General features: G+C 41.4%; 1 long non-coding RNA gene across 3 annotated transcripts in view; it reads right to left on the reverse strand.

Moving 5' to 3' along the window:
* Positions 1 to 549: 549 nt before the first annotated feature.
* The window catches only part of LOC144261261 (uncharacterized), a 46,342-nt gene continuing 27,887 nt past the window's right edge, over positions 550 to 19,004 (reverse strand). Inside the window, exons 4-6 of one of the 3 annotated variants that reach the window (XR_013345195.1) lie at positions 13,323 to 13,393; positions 4,982 to 5,046; positions 550 to 2,319 (exon numbers count right to left, since the gene is read on the reverse strand). This is a non-coding gene — a long non-coding RNA (uncharacterized LOC144261261). Of the gene's footprint in view, positions 2,320 to 4,981; positions 5,047 to 12,156; positions 12,676 to 13,322; positions 13,394 to 19,004 lie in introns of those variants that run through there. The other 2 variants (XR_013345196.1, XR_013345197.1) reach the window with 2 other exon arrangements.

The following is a 19,004-nucleotide window of genomic DNA, read 5'->3' on the forward strand; positions in this document are numbered from 1 at the left end:
TGTGTATTAACTATATTGATTACATACGAATTCCCAGTTATCACTCTGAGGTTTGACAGGTTCTTGTCCCAAGATCAGGCCAGTATTATTAAAACCAGTGTTCAGCTGGGAACCCTGATGTGCACATTTGCGACACTCACACTTTAGGAATACTGTATAGGAAGACTGTAACAAGGCACAAAAAAGAACTAGATAAGTTCATGGAGGATAGGTCCATCAATGGCTATTAGCTAGGATGGGCAGGGATGGTGTCCCTAGCCTCTGTTTGCCAGAAGCTGGGAATGGGCGACAGGGGATGGATCACTTGATGATTACCTGTTCTGTTCATTCCATCGGAAGCACCTGGCATTGGCCACTGTTGGAAGACAGGATACTGGGCTCCATGGAGCTTTGGTCTGATCCAATATAGTCGTTCTTATGTATTTATAATAGTTTATTAATGCATTTAGCAAAATCACAAACACTCTAACCCAGCAAGGTAGATAGAGGTAATACAAAATGTACATCTGAACATCCATATACTCACACCATCCCTTGAGAATAACCTGATATGTTAGCTGTTATCTTCCTTACCACCATCACCTTCCTCATCGTCACCAATGGCCATCATCCTGGCACCTCTCATGGGCTATATGTCTCTCCCCCCTGCACACAGGTTGGGCTAAAATTTTTATAATATGTTACACTGGCACCACTATTCCTAATGCATATTTAGTAGGGGTGTCTCCACTGTTCCTTATTTGTATTTCCTCACCCTACTAATGTTGGGGTGCCCTTCTTCTATAGGTTGGGATATTAATTATCTCAATTTATTATCAGATACGTCATGTCACTCTTGTGGTCACACATTTGCAGATGTTCCTACCCTAAAATATGCAAAAGCTGGTGTTAGTTCATGTTCCTGGGGTTGGCAGGTGTCGTTATGGATAAACTTCCCCCTTAAACACTCTATTCCCAGTTCTCCAAAATTTAGGGGTGACCGTTGGGCCATTAATCTGTGCCAAAGTTCATAGGCCTCAAGCCTTATGCTAACTGCTGAAGCCAATGTCTTGCAGGATACCAGTCTGTATGTTCCTTGCATTAGTGCTGAATATTATAAATGCTAAAACTAGCTCTATATGCACAGTTTAAGGGGAGGAAGGATGACCCAGTAGTTGGGGGTACTGGCGTGGGACAGAGGAGACCTAGGTTCTATTCCTTGCTTGGCAATGAATGTCCTGGATGACCTTGGGCAAATCACTTAGCTCCCTGTACCTCAGTTCCCCATCTGTAAGAGGTTCTAGGGAAGAGATGGGCACCACCAGGTAAAAAAAGACCCATTGAAACATTATGAAAAATGACATCCCTGTGACCGACTTGGCCATGAGAGACGTAGACAAAGAGTAGTTGGAAGTTAATAGGAATACCTATTAGAGAGAGATTATTTTTGCAGCAAAGATGAAACAAAAACAAGTTCTGAGGGGATGCAATATTTCTCAGTGAGTGTTTCTTTCTCCAGCATGTTTTCACTTGGCATTTCTCTAATTATAACCAAAATGCATTCAAGCGCAGAAACATTTACAGTGCATTGTCTGGAGCAATAAACGCATTAAAAATACACTAATTGACTTGTTTTCATTGGAAAGCCTAGAAGGAATTAAAGATTTGAAACAATGCTTTAAAATCATAAATATTTGAATTGCTTATCTCTTACAATTAGAATAATGGCTGTCTTGTCCGAAAACATACCTTATTGAACATATCGAACAGTATTCACAGGGTGAATTCCTGCCCCCACTGACATCAGTGGATATTTTGCCAATGACATCGATGTGGGCAGGATTTCAATAAAGTTGAAAATTTGCCCTATTTCTTACTCCACATATTTGGGAGACCTCTCTCCCAGAGAACTCTATGGCTTTCTAAATACCTTCTCTTAAAGGGGATATTCTACAAGAAACTCAGAAGGTGTTCCTCCCTAAGAGTTTTCCTGCCTTCCTCTTCCCCTCCCGTGGGTGTCTCTATGAATAACAGGAATTTGCCCCAGGAATAGATTTTTTTAATGCAATTTCTTAATTTGGAAGAACACTAGGAAGTGGCATTAACATGTTTTTTTTTAATCTCAACAAAAGAATGGAAACAAAAGTTTGTCAACTCTTCATTAAACAATCCCCACCACCATCACTTTCCAATCAGCTGTAGTTATCATAATCAAAAAACTTATTTTTCTATAAATGAAAGCTTGGATTCTGGTGTACAAGATTCAGGCATCACAGGAAAGAGCTGGTTCATTGAGATACTGCAAGCAAGCTCAATGCGATCCATGCCACCAGTTAAAATCTAGAGTAGAGATTGTGAAATGAAATGCCAGCATTTAATTTTCTTTAACAAACTCCAAGGCAAATGATACTGCATCAGGGTAGTGACTCAAACCATGTTAGAAATAATGCATTGGTATTATGGGGCCCGATTCACCACTGTGTTCTTCTAGTTTTACACCAACGTAACTCCATTGAAATCAATGGAGTAGCACAGTGGTGAATCATGCGCATTGTCTATAAAAGATCAAATATGGTGGCGAAACCTGGGCAACACCCTGAGGACTGTATTCTCTGTGCCTCTATGCAATCATAATAAGCATTTTAACATCATATTTTAAAAAGATTCTTGTATGTGCCGTATTCACAGAGAAATAGGTAGTTACATTATAGGAAAATTCTTGGTGTTATATTTTTTACTGCAAAAAGGTAAACATACATGAATTTAAATCTGGTTTGCCTGAAATTTCATATGTTCAGTTCTTGGTACAATCAAGGAAAGAGATTTGGCTTGCACACTTTATCCATCAGTTGTTTTAATTTTTACTTGTAATTTTCACTACAGTATGTTCCTATTGCAAAAAATAATCTCCTCTCCCATGGATTCTAATGAAAGATTGTGTGCAGCCTAATGATTTATATTGCAAATCCAGTGTGTTCAAATCTGATAGGAGGGGGTGTGACTTTCTTACAATTTCTTTGTATCTTTTATTCTCTCAGAATCAAAGGGCTAACTAATGCACTTAAAGCTCTATCCTGTTGAAAATATCTGTGGCTCTAGCTGTGAAACAAGCCAACCTATTCAGTAGCGGGGTTGTCCTGCTCCCACCTCTCACACAATGCAGCTACCCTTTTATTCCCAGTGAGTCTGTCATTTTGCTGAGCACATACAGCAGTCATAGAAGGAAAAGCTCTGGGCCCTTTCTTGGCCCTACTGTGTAGCAAGACAGATTAGTGTTCAGACAAAGGAACACCTCGAGAAGCAGAGGACTTTTGTGCTTCATTTCTGTAAATCTGTCCTATAATGCAGAACCATCAAAGGGCCAAACTTTATACCACAACTGAAGATGTGAGGAAACTGAGGAAGGGAAGGTGTGGCAGGGTGCTGCTAGGAAAGCCCTTAATCAGCTCCTGCCATCCTAGCCCCAATCAGGGGGAATGGATTGGAGCTGGATAAATAGCCAGTGCTTGCCTGGGAACTGCCTGCACCTGCTAGCCTCATTAGCAGGAGCTAAAAGGCTGGGAGGAAATGGAAGAAGGGGTGGGGACCAGGAGCGGAGCGGAGCGGAGCAGAGCAGAGCGGAGCGGAGCGGAGCGGAGCGTAGCATAGCATAGCATGCTACTCTGTTGCTGACCAAGCCTGTGTTAGGCCAAGCCATTGTAAATAGCCAGTACATAATAGGAAACTGGTGGTGGGAAACGGACACAAATAAAGAGCATGGGAGTTGCACCAGCTTGGAGTGTCCCTGAGTCTATAAGGAGCGGGGCTAAGGGGTGGATACACAGGGGTGCAACAGGCACCCTGTTACAGAAGGGCAGTATCCATATGCCAGCAGACTGGACAGATAGATAATTCTTTCTCTGGGAGACTATGCTCCAAACCCTACTTTTGTGGATTTCCCAAAGTCAACTGCAGCCACAGAACTTGTTCCAAAGAGATCATATGACAACAATATCCCCAGAAGGTAACTGTCACACGAGCCAACTGGAGTTGTTCAAATGCAAGAGAGGGTTATTGAAGTACCATCTTTGCACCTAGACTTTGATGAGGCAACTCCAGATAAACTGGAGAGAAAATACATTGAAAAAAGGGTCTCTGAGGAATTTGAGAATTCCTTCTCCAGGTATGACCTGTATTGTGAACATATCTTTGGGTTACCAATAAAATCTGGCTGGAGGATGACAGTCCTTTCAGACATAAAGCCAGAAGAAGTAGTTTTTGAGGATTTGCATTCAACATCTGTATGAACTAATGGTCAAATTAATCACTGAAGAGCCTGACAGTCTTTATACATCACCAGTAGCAATTCTCTGAAAGAAATAGGTAGGTAAAGAACTCTCTTTAAATGGTTATGGACTACTACATGCTTTATCATTTGACTTGACTTATAAAGATGCCTATCCATTTCCATGAATAGAGGAGGTATTTGCCATGGTTTCTTGTTCCCAACAGTTCCCATCTGGCATGGGCCACTGTCACAAGACAGGATAGTAGGCTAAATGGACCATTGGTCTGACCAATACGGTCATTCTTATGGTTTTCTGCCCAGAATTTAAAGGGTGACTTACTACTATGTGAAAGTGGAGAAAGAGTATGCAAGGACAGACTTATCTACACCTGTGGGGATCCAATAATTCAAGAGGAAGCCCCAGGTATTGACAGATAACCCTAATTGTCTTCCAAAACATGATGAAGTAAGTCATGAGTCTTAAAGATGCAGTTACCTCCTGAAGTGACTCACCCTCTCAATAGTGGAGGAACATATGGGTCACCTAGTGAAGCAACTACCTGATCATGTGCTGAACTTCTCCCCTTCAAAATGCAAACTGTTTCAAAGATCTGTCAAGTTTTTGGAACACACAAACTCAGAAGACAGGATAAATAAAACAGCTGTGACAGAGGAACGGCTACAGTTTATTATGTCCAGGATCTACTCTCTTTCTTGGGATTTGCCAGACATTACCTGTATTTTGCCCTGAAGTCCTCTGCCATTGCAGAACCACTGAATGCCCTGCTGGAGGGACTAAGCTGTAAAACAAAAGAAAAAGGCCTGAGGAAGCACATCAAGAAAGATATCATAGGTTTCTGGACAGTGGAATGCTAGCAGGCTTTCAGTAAATACCTGGTAAACTAAGTTAATCTCTATACTAGCACAGGCATTTGGAAGTTGCCTTATCCTGCATACTGAGGCAAGTTTCCTAAGATTGGAAGCAGCATTTCTGTCAGATCCAAAAAAGTAAGTTTGTAAATGTAAGCCATGGACTGATCTGAAGTGAGAAATTGTATTGTCCAAAAGTTCAATTTCTTGCACAGAAATGGGGAGAGAAATTTCATGTCTATCTATCTTATATGGTGTAGGATTTGAAGTAACCACTGACAACAGTTCACTAATATAAGTTCTCACTATAGTCAAGTCAGATGCAGTGAGCCATTAATTGCTGGCACCGTTTCGTTTTGACATCCAATGAAAGGTTGGGATCCAGAATGGTGATTCAGAGAGCTTCTCAAAGATCCCACAGGGAATGTACGAAGAGGACTATAATTCAAGAGAAGAGGAAGGATGATCTCCACAGCTTGACCACAGCAGGAGAACTATAAGACTATAATCACATCACCTTTTGTTTCAGAGTAGCAGCCGTGTTAGTCTGTATTCTCAAAAAGAAAAGGAGTACTTGTGGCACCTTAGAGACTAACCAGTTGTGGTTCTCATAGATTTAAGTGCGGTATGGGACAAAGTTTTGAGAGTGACAAGCTAGGGTCAGGGCTAGAAGATTTCTCATGAAGAAAATACTATGCTAGAAGAATATAAAGATCCAGACAATAGCCAGGTATCCCCTTTAGTTTACCTGAGACTCCACCTACTGAGTGAAGGCAATTCCAAAGGAAGGGCAAATACATCTTAATTTTCAGTAATCTTGTTATTCTTGAGAAGGGTCAGAAAACAGATGAGAAATATGAACCCCATGACATGCTCTTGTAATGGAATGAGAGATGTTATACTGGGTAGTCTGTGAGGTCCAACAATTTGGTCCAGCCAGTTGTGGTGCCTCCATATACAGTATAAACAAATCTTTTATGGACTCCATGATGCCCCGGGCCATCATGGGGGTGTCTATTATCACCAAGAATTGTTGAGGTGAGGTCCTCTGAAATCTCACCCCCAATCTCAGTTTGGAGATAATGAGATGTTTAATCCAGTGGGCCACTCTCCTTCAGTCAGCCAGGGAGGATCCTGCTCTTTGAAACCATTCCATTATTGTTGATTACTATAGAAGACAATCAGAGAGGATGGAGTCTGAGAGTCCACCACTGGCAGGGCTTCATAGAATCCAAGGCTAGAAGGGACCATTTTGATCATCTCTAATCTGACCTAAATATAACACAGGCCAGAGTATTTCCCCCAAAATAATTCCTTTTGAACCGCTATCTTTTAGCAAAACATCTAATCTTGATTTAAAAAATTGCCTGTTGGAGAATCAACTAAACAAACCCAATTTTTTCAATCTTCCCTCATAGGTCATGTTTGTTAGACCTTTAATCATTTTTGTCGCTCTACTCTGGACTTTTTCCAGTTTGTCCACAACCTTCCTGAAATGTTATACATTTGTCTGCTACACTGAAGAGTCCATTATCAATTTTCTGTTCCCCATGTAGGTACTTAGATTGTGATCTTAATCTTTTCTTTTCTTAAACTAAATAGATTGAGCACCTTGAATTTATCACTATAATGAATCATAGAATATCAGGGCTGGAAGGGACCTCAGGAGGTCATCTAGTCCAACCCCTTACTCAAAGCAGGACCAATCCCCAATTTTTGCCCCTGATCCCTAAATGGCCCCCTCAAGGATTGAGCTCACAACCCTGGGTTTAACAGGCCAATGCTCAAACCACTGAGCTATCCCTCCCCCCTTTAACCATCCTTGTGGCTCTTTTTTGAACCCTCTCCAATCTATCAACATCCTTCTTGAATTGTGGACACCAGAACCAGACACAGTATTCCAGTATTCAGAGTAGCAGCTGTGTTAGTCTGTATTCGCAAAAAGAAAAAGAGAACTTGTAGCACCTTAGAGACTAACCAATTTATTTGAGCATAAGCTTTCATGAGCTACAGCTTGCACTTGCATCCGATGAAGTGAGCTGTAGCTCACAAAAGCTTATGCTCAAATAAATTGGTTAGTCTCTAAGGTGCCACAAGTACTCTTTTTCTTTTAGTATTCCAGTAGTGGTCACACTAGTGCCAAATACAGAAAAAATAACTTCTCTACTCCTACTCGAGATTTCCCTGTTCACGCATCCAAAGATCACATTAGCTCTTTTCACCACAATGTTGCATTGGGAGCTCATGTTCAGTTGTTTATCAACCATGATTTCCAAATCTTTCAGTCACTGCTTCACAGGATAGAGTCTTCCATCCTGTAAGTAGGGATACATTCCTTGTTCCTACATGTATACATTTACTTTAGCCATATTAAAACATTGTTTGCTTGCGTCCAGTTTACCAAGTGATCCAGATCACTCTGTATCAGTGACCAGCTCTCATTAATTGCCACTCTCCCCTAATTTTTGTGCTGTCTGCAAAATTTATTGGTGATGATTTTGTTTTCTTCCAGGTCATTGATAAAAATGGCAAATAGGGTAGGGCCAAGAACTGTTCTCTGCAGGACCCCAATAGAAACACACCTGAAGTGAGTGACTTTGTAATGCTAAAATGTACCAATATTTAAGCCTCTTACATAGAAAGAGTTACATTTTAAAGAAAATTTTGTTGCACTATAAATAGCAATATTATGACTGTAACTGATGCTTTTGTTGTCCTTCATATTTCTTACCCCAAAAAGTAGCTAGTGCATAAAATCTAATTCTCATTAAGCTAGATACGGGAGTTAATGTAATAAGTCTTAGGTCTGGGCTGTGGAAGCACTGTTTAACTTTCTCCTAAATTATGGTGCACCTACCATACTCACCCAATTGACACATACATAACAGGATGAATCTAGGCTTAAATATATGGTCCTTCAGTTTGCAGAAGATGTAGGCAATGTTCCTGAGCATAGTGCGTCATGACACTGTGAGCCATAGTTTCTTGAACTCTTGTGATTAAATCCCGTTAGGGTTCACAAGAACCCTTACTACAGTTTCCCCTTAGGTTAGTTCCTCAGTGCACATCTCAAAACATCCATTAAAGAGCAAATATAAAATAAGAGTGAAAAAAGAGTAATAATTCTGCAGATAAGGCTGACTGGAGAGGAGGGAGAGAAAGCTTTTCCAACAGCCAGTAGAACTGCTGAAATTGAAGATAAGGTGAGTAGGGATGGGAGAACCAATTTGGATAAAATAAGAACAGACCAAAACCCATTTTTTGAAGTTCAAAGAGGTCAGAAATGAACTTATTTTAAATTGATTTCCTTTTTGCATGCCTCAGTATATCTTGGCTTCAGATGGAAATGAAAGTGTAGCTAATTATCAGCTGACTCTTCTATAGACATCAAAGCAGACATGAGTCTAAAGGAGGCATCTGACGGAAGATAAGGGCGTGGCTTTATATGGGAGGCTGGGCCTCACATAAGGAGGTGGCATGGGAGAAAGCGCAGAGGTGTGTGTCAGAGAAACAGGCAGTAATGGCTGGCAGCATTGGCATATACTAACTAAATTAAAACACTAAAATAAAGCAAATAATTTTAAAGCTATTTCCCCTACCACTTTACATAAGAATTAATAAACTGGACAACTCCCAAGTTTAAAAAGCTCAACTAGGGACATAATTAACTATATGAAAGTAATCTGTATAGTAGTAAACTTGTACCTTGAGACTATAGAATGACATTAAAAAAAACTAAAGTGACAGTAAAAGCCACAGCCGCTGATTATGATTCAGAAGATCACTGCAACCAGATTCAAGTTCCACAGCCTAGAATGGGAGACTGGAATTGGCTATGTTGAGAGAAAAGGGTTGTTTGCCCTCAGTTATTTTACATTTCAGGCACTTGATATATTAGTTTGAAAAACTGCTGATGTTGTATCTGAGCATTTTAACACAGTTTAGTATGAAAACGCATCATCTCCTAACATAGCCAAACATGAAGCCATGCTTTAAAGCCCTTTTGGCGTGGTGTGACGTGAAGACAGATGGAGAATGTTGTGTGCAGTTTTAGCCGGTAATATGCTATGCCTTCCAAAGTTCAGTAAGTAGCTTAGCTTAGAACCATCACAATAATAAATAAATAAATCTCAGGAAGGCCAACGGCTTCCCCTCAGTCTTGTTATACCCCCTTCAACTTCTCAAATTTTAGAATGCTCCTCCTTCCAACATTGTCTGATGTCCCCCATCCCACAGCTCCATAAAATAACCACAAAAAGGATTACTTGTTCCTCTTTCTATTGAAATGCCAGCACTTGCTCTTTATTTTGACGTTTTATTGAGCAATACAATGACATCGCAAGAAATTACTATCTTGTTTATTTCAGGTGCATTAAGGAGGACTCTAAAATGACAGGATGTCTCAGAAGCCGAGCAGTGGGTCATACAGGAAATGTGTTAGAATTGTTAATAGTCTTGGTAAGAGGGTAGATCTAATAAGCTTAAGGCTGGGTGCATCAAACTTCTACTAGGAATTCGCTGGGCATGGGTGTACACATTTGTCTTCCTTTTTTTCCCCACTAACACCTCAACAGTGTTTTCCACAAGAAGGGACATATAAAATATATAACTGCGAATTGGCACTGGCTGTGGTTTGGCTGATCACTTATTCCAACAACACATCTGTGTATGTCTAAAGACCCAGAGGGTAGTGTTCAGAAAGTGCACGTCTGTGTTAGAGAGCTTATTCCTTCACTCTTCCACTTCCCTGGTTCTTCTTGCATGAACAGAGCAACAATACCCGAAGTCCGAAGGTGCAAACCATTTGATGTTTATTGGGGTGAACTTCCAGTAAGCTTAAATCCAAGTTCCTTTTTCCTTATTTTCAAATCCCAACTTACTTCCTGTTTGCCCCTAATTTATATAGTAATATTCTTAGCTATACCTTAACCAATCATTCTACTGAAATTTACCTAACCAATCCTAACATATTGTAACATGATTAGCTAACTAGTTATATCCCACCACCTTAATTAGTTTACACCCAGCAAAATTAATTATACAGCAGACAGGAACCAGACAGAGACCATGCAAATAAACAATAGCAAAGTGGGCAAAACAATACAGAAGTGAGGATTTCACAACTACATCTATAAAGACATAAGGGTTTCCCAGCTGTGTCTGTTGATAAGTGAGTTAGAATCATAGAATATCTGGGTTGGAAGGGACCCCTGAAGGTCATCTAGTCCAACCCCCTGCTCGAAGCAGGACCAATTCCCAGTTAAATCATCCCAGCCAGGGCTTTGTCAAGCCTGACCTTAAAAACTTCTAAGGAAGGAGATTCTACCACCTCCCTAGGTAACGCATTCCAGTGTTTCACCACCCTCATAGTGAAAAAGTTTTTCCTAATATCCAATCTAAACCTCTCCCACTGCAACTTGAGACCATTACTCCTCGTTCTGTCATCTGCTACCATTGAGAACAGTCTAGAGCCATCCTCTTTGGAACCCCCTTTCAGGTAGTTGAAAGCAGCTATCAAATCCCCCCTCATTCTTCTCTTCTGCAGACTAAACAATCCCAGCTCCCTCAGCCTCTCCTCGTAAGTCATGTGTTCTAGACCCCTAATCATTTTTGTTGCCCTTCGCTGGACTCTCTCCAATTTATCCACATCCTTCTTGTAGTGTGGGGCCCAAAACTGGACACAGTACTCCAGATGAGGTCTCACCAATGTCAAATAGAGGGGAACGATCACGTCCCTCGATCTGCTCGCTATACCCCTACTTATACATCCCAAAATGCCATTGGCCTTCTTGGCAACAAGGGCACACTGCTGACTCATATCCAGCTTCTCGTCCACTGTCACCCCTAGGTCCTTTTCCGCAGAACTGCTGCCTAGCCATTCGGCCCCTAGTCTGTAGCGGTGCATTGGATTCTTCCGTCCTAAGTGCAGGACCCTGCACTTATCCTTATTGAACCTCATCAGATTTCTTTTGGCTCAATCCTCCAATTTGTCTAGGTCCTTCTGTATCCTATCCCTCCCCTCCAGCATATCTACCACTCCTCCCAGTTCTTACCAGACAGAAAACTATCAACCTATATTTCCTTTTACATCTTCTAGGCTCTTCCCTTTCTCTGGAGGTGATAGATCGGATCACCTTGCTAACAGCCCCATATTGACTAGTTTGGAATGTGAAGAGGTGACCGGTCGCTTCCCAGCTTATGGCTGCCTCTGCTGCTTAGCCAAAGGCCTTAGCCTAAGAACAGGGCCTCAGACTGTCACAGTGATAGAAGGCCCTTACACAGATTCTTTCTTGTATACCTCTATTACTAGCTAAATGATAAACATATACCTACATTCTTAAAGTATAGGCCTTTACAGGCAGGCCTGAATATCTACATCCTAACAGTCTGCCTTCAGGGGTCTCTTTTGGATAGTTAAAATGTCCTATTATTTCATTGCTGTGTAATGTATAATTCAGGCTTGATCAATTGGCAAGAGCAAATGGGACATATACCCACTTTTGTCTAAATAATGGGGTGCGGAGGTACATGCGGGGAGAGCAGCGATGCCAGCCCTGCTTGGGCAGGGGACAGGCAGGGCTCGGGCGAGCAGCGATGCCAGCCCTGCTTGGGCGGGGGACAGGCAGGGCTCGGGCGAGCAGCGATGCCAGCCCTGCTTGGGCGGGGGACAGGCAGGGCTCGGGCGAGCAGCGATGCCAGCCCTGCTTGGGCGGGGGACAGGCAGGGCTCGGGCGAGCAGCGATGCTAGCCCTGCAGAGGGGAGGTGAGGGGCTCAGGCGAATGACTCAGGCCAACCTTATGTGGTGTCCCATTTTCCCTTCGGGATACATGGTCACCTTAGCTATGCCTTTCTCACCTCCAGCTTGGCTTACCATGATGGGTTCTACTTTAGGCTACATCCAAAGACCATTTTGAAGTTTTAGGCAGCACAAGATGTGGGTCCCCATTTTCAAACAGGGAGCATATAACATTTGTGCTCCATAGTCTGCACTGACTACCAGTTTCTAGTTGTAAATTAAGATGTTAGTTTCAGTCTATAAAGCCCTCTACAGTGTGAGTCCTGGGTACTTTTAGACACCAGTCTTCTATTTGTGAGAAATGCATGATTTGAAGGAAACCATATGTGTGCCTAACCCACATGGTACTGTTGATGGTACTGTTCTCTAACAATTCAAAAATTGCATCACTATCCTGCCAAGCTCATTGAGTCCTTAGGATATCTGCCAGTGAAGCCAGCCTCTAGTTGAGGGGGAGGATACAACTGGATGTCTGAGATGACAGAATGGAAATCCAGTTCCTCTTGTTAAATCTTTACCACTCAAGTCGAGTAAAAAAAAAAAAAAAACCAAATTGCATCTTAAGGCATTCAACTTTTTAAAATTTTGCATCATTATGCTATATCGTTTTCCCCACCCTTGAGCCATTGTCCTGCACTTTGTTTTGGTTGTGTCTGTTCATAACAGAAATATACAGCTACGCAAGACCCAAAGTTCAGGTTGCCACAGTCTCATTTTATCAGACAAGATGCATGTAATCAATTGCTTTTCCAGTTGAACTATCTGTAAACAGAACATACAATTCAGTCAGACTAAAGCCACAATCTTGTTATGCAGATAGTTGATTTAACTAGTCTGTATATTTAAATGAATATTCACTACAATGGACTGTGGCACTGCATTGTAGATGAGGCTTGCTTTGGGAAATGAGTGGTTGGAAGGAATTAGGTCCAATTAGCACAAATCTGCTTCCCTCCCCCACCCCCTTTGTTATGTGTAGTCTACACTTAATCCAGTAGGTAAATATTTCTTTGTTATATCCCCTGACCCAATGTTTTCCTTTGCTAGTAGCATGGTTTATATAGATGGTCAGCTCTTCTGGCTATCAGAGAAGTTACCATGCAGAAAACACAGTTTGTAGTAATGTGAAGAATCCATAATACAGCATGTTTCATTAAAATTCATATCAAAAGGCACATACTATGTTTGATTAAAATGTACTAAAAATATCCTCAGGGTGATTCATATGTTTTGGTTTAATCCAAAAAGGTTAGAATTAAAATCATGTCCACATAAAATTAATCCCTTTCCCAAAATTTCCAGCTAAAGATCCTTGCTTACAAGAAGAAATACATGTTTTTGCCCTGTAGTTGGAGTAATATCATTGGATAAATTTTATAGTAGTTAAACACACAGCCCTGTCCACTTACATGTAGGCATGTTTGGGAATCCCAAGTAGAACTGGGGAATTTCATTCTCTCTGGACATTTAATCTCGGCTCCTAATATGGAAGGGAAAAAAAGTTGGCATATAGGTTATGAACTGAATTACTCTGAACAAGATGTGAAAACTGGCCCAAGGATTTAGTGTCCATTCATTGTACATCAGGGTGTTGTCTCCAGGGGAAACTCACAATGAATGGAATAAGATCAGGCACAAGCACAAGAGGGAGTAATTTTAATGCCTATGAATACATAACACTTACAAATGTTTAAATAGGCTATATCCACTTTATATACTCCTTTCCAATGTCAAAATGGCCAAGGAACTTTCTGAATAACAATACTATAAACTGCTACTTAGTTTGGAGCTAGCTTGTACAGCCCTTACTTTCCTCAGTGAGCACTTACTCATGTTGGAAACCCCACTACCAGCTTAAGGAAAGGATGCACAATCTACTCCTCAGTGAACGGATGGTACTGTTAGCTATGCCATGTTTGGCTCTAGATTTGCTTTAGGTCACGATTACGAGGAGCAGTTACCAAATCTCTCTAGCTGTAGAATCATATTTCAACTGCACAGAAAACAGAACGAGAATGGAAGGAAAAAAATGAAATTTTTCTGATCACTCATCTAATCAGACACAAAAATGAAAGGGTAAATTCAATTTAGAAATGGAGTTTGGCCCCTCTGTAGAGGAAATGAAATAATTTAGAGTAACATACAATAGTGTAAAGTTTTCCATCTAAATCATTTCTCCTTCAGAACATTAGCATTTACAATGTAATGTGTTTCATGAACAAGCTGTTATATTGGTAAGCAGAGGCATGTGGTGAGATCAAAACAAATGCATATAGTCCATAAACACAGGAACATAGTAAATTGCTGCACAGGATGTTCAATCTCTCTTCCAAAATGTTGCACATTTTCCAAAATAAGCACAGTGTACCCTTCCCTTTAAAATATATACTCAACATTAAATAATAAATGTTTTGAAGCAAGGACAAAGAACAAGATTTTTAAAGGTATGTAGGTGCCTAAAAGATGAAGATAGGTGCCTACCAGGATTTTCAAAAGTGCCTAGCCACCCATTCACATCCTTAGGCATGATGAGGGAGTATGCACCCAGTGATGAGCTGCCAGAAGCTGAAGAACCGGTTCCTTCAGTTGCTCCAGGTCTTCAGCAGCGCTTCGGCGGCACGTCCTTCAGTCGCTCCGGGTCTTCGGCGGCATTGAAGAACCCGCCGCCAAAGTGCCGATGAAGGCTCATAGTGCCGCCTGGTGAGTAAAAATTCACAGGGGAGCCTCCCCAGCCGAGAGCTCAGGCGGGACAGATAGGATGGTCCTGCGGGCCGCATGTGGCCCACGGGCCAGAGTTTGCCCACCCCTTTAACAACCGGTTCTAAACTGGCTTCAAAATTCAACAACCAGTTCACGCAAACCGGCTCCAGCTCACCACTGTGTGCACCCCATACTGGCCCAGCAAGAGCTGGGTGGGGCCAGATGGCCCCAAGCTACTAATTAGGCTGCAAGGCAGGAAGTTAATTGAAGAGGACCGGACTCACCTGGGCCAGAACAGGTTTGGCCTGTAGAAAGTCAGATATTTGGCTACAGGGTAAGGGATGGCTGCTAGGAAAGAGCAGGCAATCCCTGGAAAGTAGGAGGTGTGTTTGAGATTGTAGGAAGGCAGGTTGTACAGACTCCCTGAGAGGAGGGAGTGGAAAAGCTGGTGAATCCAGAAAGGAGGGGAGTCAGGTAGGTAGGAAAGGAAAAATCCCAGGGAAACAGCAGCAAGGTCAAAGGCAGTGCAGGCTTTCGCTGTGTGTTATAGGGTCCCTGGGCTGGAACCTAGTGTAGAGGGTGGACCTAGGTTCCCTTACCAGCCACTGGGTAGTGGGTTAGGATGCTGGAGGTGACAGCTGGTATGGAAAGACTGATATCCCCTGAAGAGGAGGGACTTAGTGACCTGGCTGGAGGGCCAAGCCATGGACCAGAAGTGGCAAGAGCAAGAGAGGCCACATACATTAAGAAGATGAGTAGAGAGACAGCTGAGAGACTGAGCTAATCCCCAGAGTGACCAGCAGGAGATGTTATGAATGGAGAGGAAACACCATCTCAGGTGCCCAAATATCTTTACAAACTTGGCCCCAGGTCTTTGTATGTTTTCATACAGTGTCTAGCAGAATGAGGCTCTGGTCCTGATTGGGTCTTCTGAATGGCAAGATAATGTACTAAATTATTAATTACTAAAAAATTAAGAATATAAGAATGGCTATACTGAGTCAGCGCAATGGTCCATCTAGCCCAGTATCCTGTCTTCTGACAATGGCCAATGCCAGGTGCTTCAGAGGGAATGAACAGAACAGGCAATCATGAAGTGATCCATCCCCTGTCATCCACTCCCAGCTTCTGGCAAACAGAGGCTAGGGACACTCAGAGCATGGGGTTGCATCCTTGCCCTTCTTGTCTAATAGCCATAGATGGACCTAGCCTCCATGAACTTATCTAGTTCTTTTTTGAACCCTGTTATAGTTTTGACCTTCACAACTTCCCCTGGTAATGAGTTCCACAAGTTGACTGTGCTTTGTGTGAAGAAGTACTTCCTTTGTGTGTTTGCTATTAATTTCATTAGGTAATCCCCTGGTTCTTGTGTTATTTGAAGGAGTAAATAACACTTCCTTATTCACTTCCACCACACCAGTCATGATTGTATAGGCCTCTATCATATCTCCCATTAGTCATCTCTTTTCCAAACTGAAAAGTCCCAGTCTTATTAATCTCCCCTCATATGGAAGCTGTTCCATACCCCTAATCATTTTTGTTGCCCTTCTCTGTACCTTTCCCATTGCAATATATCGTTTTTGAACTAGGACAACCAGATCTGCAAGCAATATTCAAGATTTGGGCATCTATCATGGATTTATACAGAGGCATTATGACATTCTCTGTCACATGCATCCGATGAAGTGAGCTGTAGCTCATGAAAACTTATGCTCAAATAAATTGGTTAGTCTCTAAGGTGCCACAAGTACTCCTTTTCTTTTTGTGAATACAGACTAACACGGCTGTTACTCTGAAATCTGTCACATTAGCTATCCCTTTCCTAATGGTTCCTGACATTCTGTTAGCTTTTTGACTGCCACTGCACGCTGAGTGGATGTATTCAGAGAACTGTCCACAGTGATTCCAAGATCTCTTTCTTGATTGGTAACAGCTAATTTAGAGCTCATAATTTTGTAATTATAGCTGGGATTATGTTTTCCAATGTGAATTACTTTGCATTTATCAACATCGAATTTCATCTGCCATTTTGTTGCCCAGTCACATTTTGTGAGATCTCTTTGTAACTCTTTGCAGTCTGCTTTGAACTTAACTATCTTGAATCCTTTTGTATCATCTGCAAATTTTGTCACCCCACTGTTTACCCTTTTCCAGATCATGTATAAATATGTTGAACAGCACTGGTTCCAGTACAGACCTCTGGGTGACACCATTATTTACCTCTCTCCAGTCTGAAAACTGACCATTTATTCCTATCCTTTGTTTCCTATTTTTTAACCAGTTATTGATCCATGAGAGGACTTTCCCTCTTATTCCATGGCAGCTTACTTTGCTTTAGAGCCTTTGGTGAGGGACCTTGTCAAAGGCTTTCTAAAAGTCTTAGTACACTATATGCACTAGATCACCCTTGTCCACATGTCTGACCTCCCTCAAAGAATTCTAATCGATTGGTGAGGCATGATTTCCCTTTACAAAAGCCATGTTGACTCTTCCCCAACAAATCGCGTTCATCTGTGTGTCTGATCATTCTGTTCTTTAGGACCGTTTCAACCAATTTGCCTAGGACTGACTGAAGTTAGGCTTATCGGCCTATAATTGTCAGGATTGCCTATGGAGCCTTTTTTAAAAATTGGCGTCACATTAGCTATCCTCCAGTCATCTGGTACAAAAGCTGATTTATATAATAAGTTACATACTACAGTTAGTAGTTCTGCAATTTCATATTTGAGTTCCTTCAGAACTCTTGGGTGAATACCATCTGCTCCTGGTGACTTATTAATGTATAATTTACCAATTTGTTCCTCAATGTGGGACAGTTCCTCATATTTTGTCACCTAAAAAGAATGGCTCAGGTGTGGGAATCTCTGTCACATCTGCTGTGAAGACTGTTGCAGAAAAATCATGTTTCTCCGCAATGGCCTTATCTTTCTTGAGTGCCCCTTTAGCACATAGGTTGTGCAGTGGCCTGGTTGATTGTTTAGCAGGCTTCCTGCCTCTGATGTATTTAAAAATTAATTTGCTATTACTTTTTGAGTCTTTGGCTAGTTGCTTTTTGAATTCTTTTTTGGCCTGTCTAATTATACTTTTGTATTTTTAAAATAAGAATGTTATTATTTAAAAGGGGAAGACAATTTTTAACAACCCTGTCCACTGCTCTGTCTCAGGGAACAATTCTCAGCTGTCATGCTGTTTAGAATACACAGCTGTCTCTATCCCACACCCCTCACAAAAGTCTTTAAAGCAACTCTTAAATATCATCTAGTCTATTAATATATTCTTAGTTTAAAAACTCATAGGAATAATGGGATAGTGGGGGACAGTTTTCAAAAGCACCCTGGTGATTTAGGCCCTTTTGAAAATATGACCTCATTAAAATATATGGAGATTTAAGCTTTGTCTACACTATAGACCTTACAACAGCACAGCTGTCCTGCTGCAGCTGCACTGCTGTAAGGTCTCCTGTGTAGCCGCTCTATGCTGGAAGGAAAGTGTTCTCCCACCAACATGATTAAAGCCCCCGCAATGAGCAGCGATAGTTATGTTGGTGGGAAAGCATCTCCTGCCAACATGGCGATGTCCACACCAGCACTTCAGTCAGGGGTGTGTTTTTTTTCACACCCCTGACTGACATAAGTTTGACTGACAGAAGTGCTAGTGTAGACAAAGCCCTAGGGTCTGACTCTCTGCTCCACTGAAGTCACATTGACATAACTGTTCTACCGGAATGAAGAATCAGATTCTTACATTTAGCGAAGTCCATTAGAGATCTTACATTTCAGCCCTACTCAGTCTATTGTATTTCAGTACTTTTCTGTTATAGTGAAAGGTTCTTTTACTGAAATATGTAAGTTCTACACTTCCGTACAACACAATGCTAATATTCTTGAAGAAAACAGTACAAAACATATTACTGATGGAGATACTTGGAATCAACTTGAAAATGTACATGTAATGGTCGATGATAATAGTGAGCAAATAATTTACTCAACAATTTTAGACTTTTCAGTTCACAGAATGTCTGCATGCAGATTGTGATGTCCCTCTCATTTGTTCATTATTTGATTTAACTCAGATTTATTTTGAAAACTTATTTAATCTTATGGATCAGGTGTGTGCAGGGTATCACCAGTATTTAATATTTTATACTCTAAATTCAAGTTACATTAGTTAGTTGGCCACATAAGACACATGATGCCCTTTCTGTTTCCTGACTGGATGAATGTAATTCTTATAATCAGGACATCGCAACAAAGTCATGGGGGCTTTGTCTGGTGTATGCCTTACTTTCTATATGGTTGAGAAGTGTGTATATGTGGTTGCCTATATTGTAACTTAGAGGAATTCTTGGAGTTCTTGCAAATGTGTTCACAACCATTTTAATTGGGTATACC

This window comes from Eretmochelys imbricata, chromosome 1 (genome assembly GCF_965152235.1).
Source record: "Eretmochelys imbricata isolate rEreImb1 chromosome 1, rEreImb1.hap1, whole genome shotgun sequence".
Lineage (NCBI taxonomy): Eukaryota > Metazoa > Chordata > Testudines > Cheloniidae > Eretmochelys > Eretmochelys imbricata.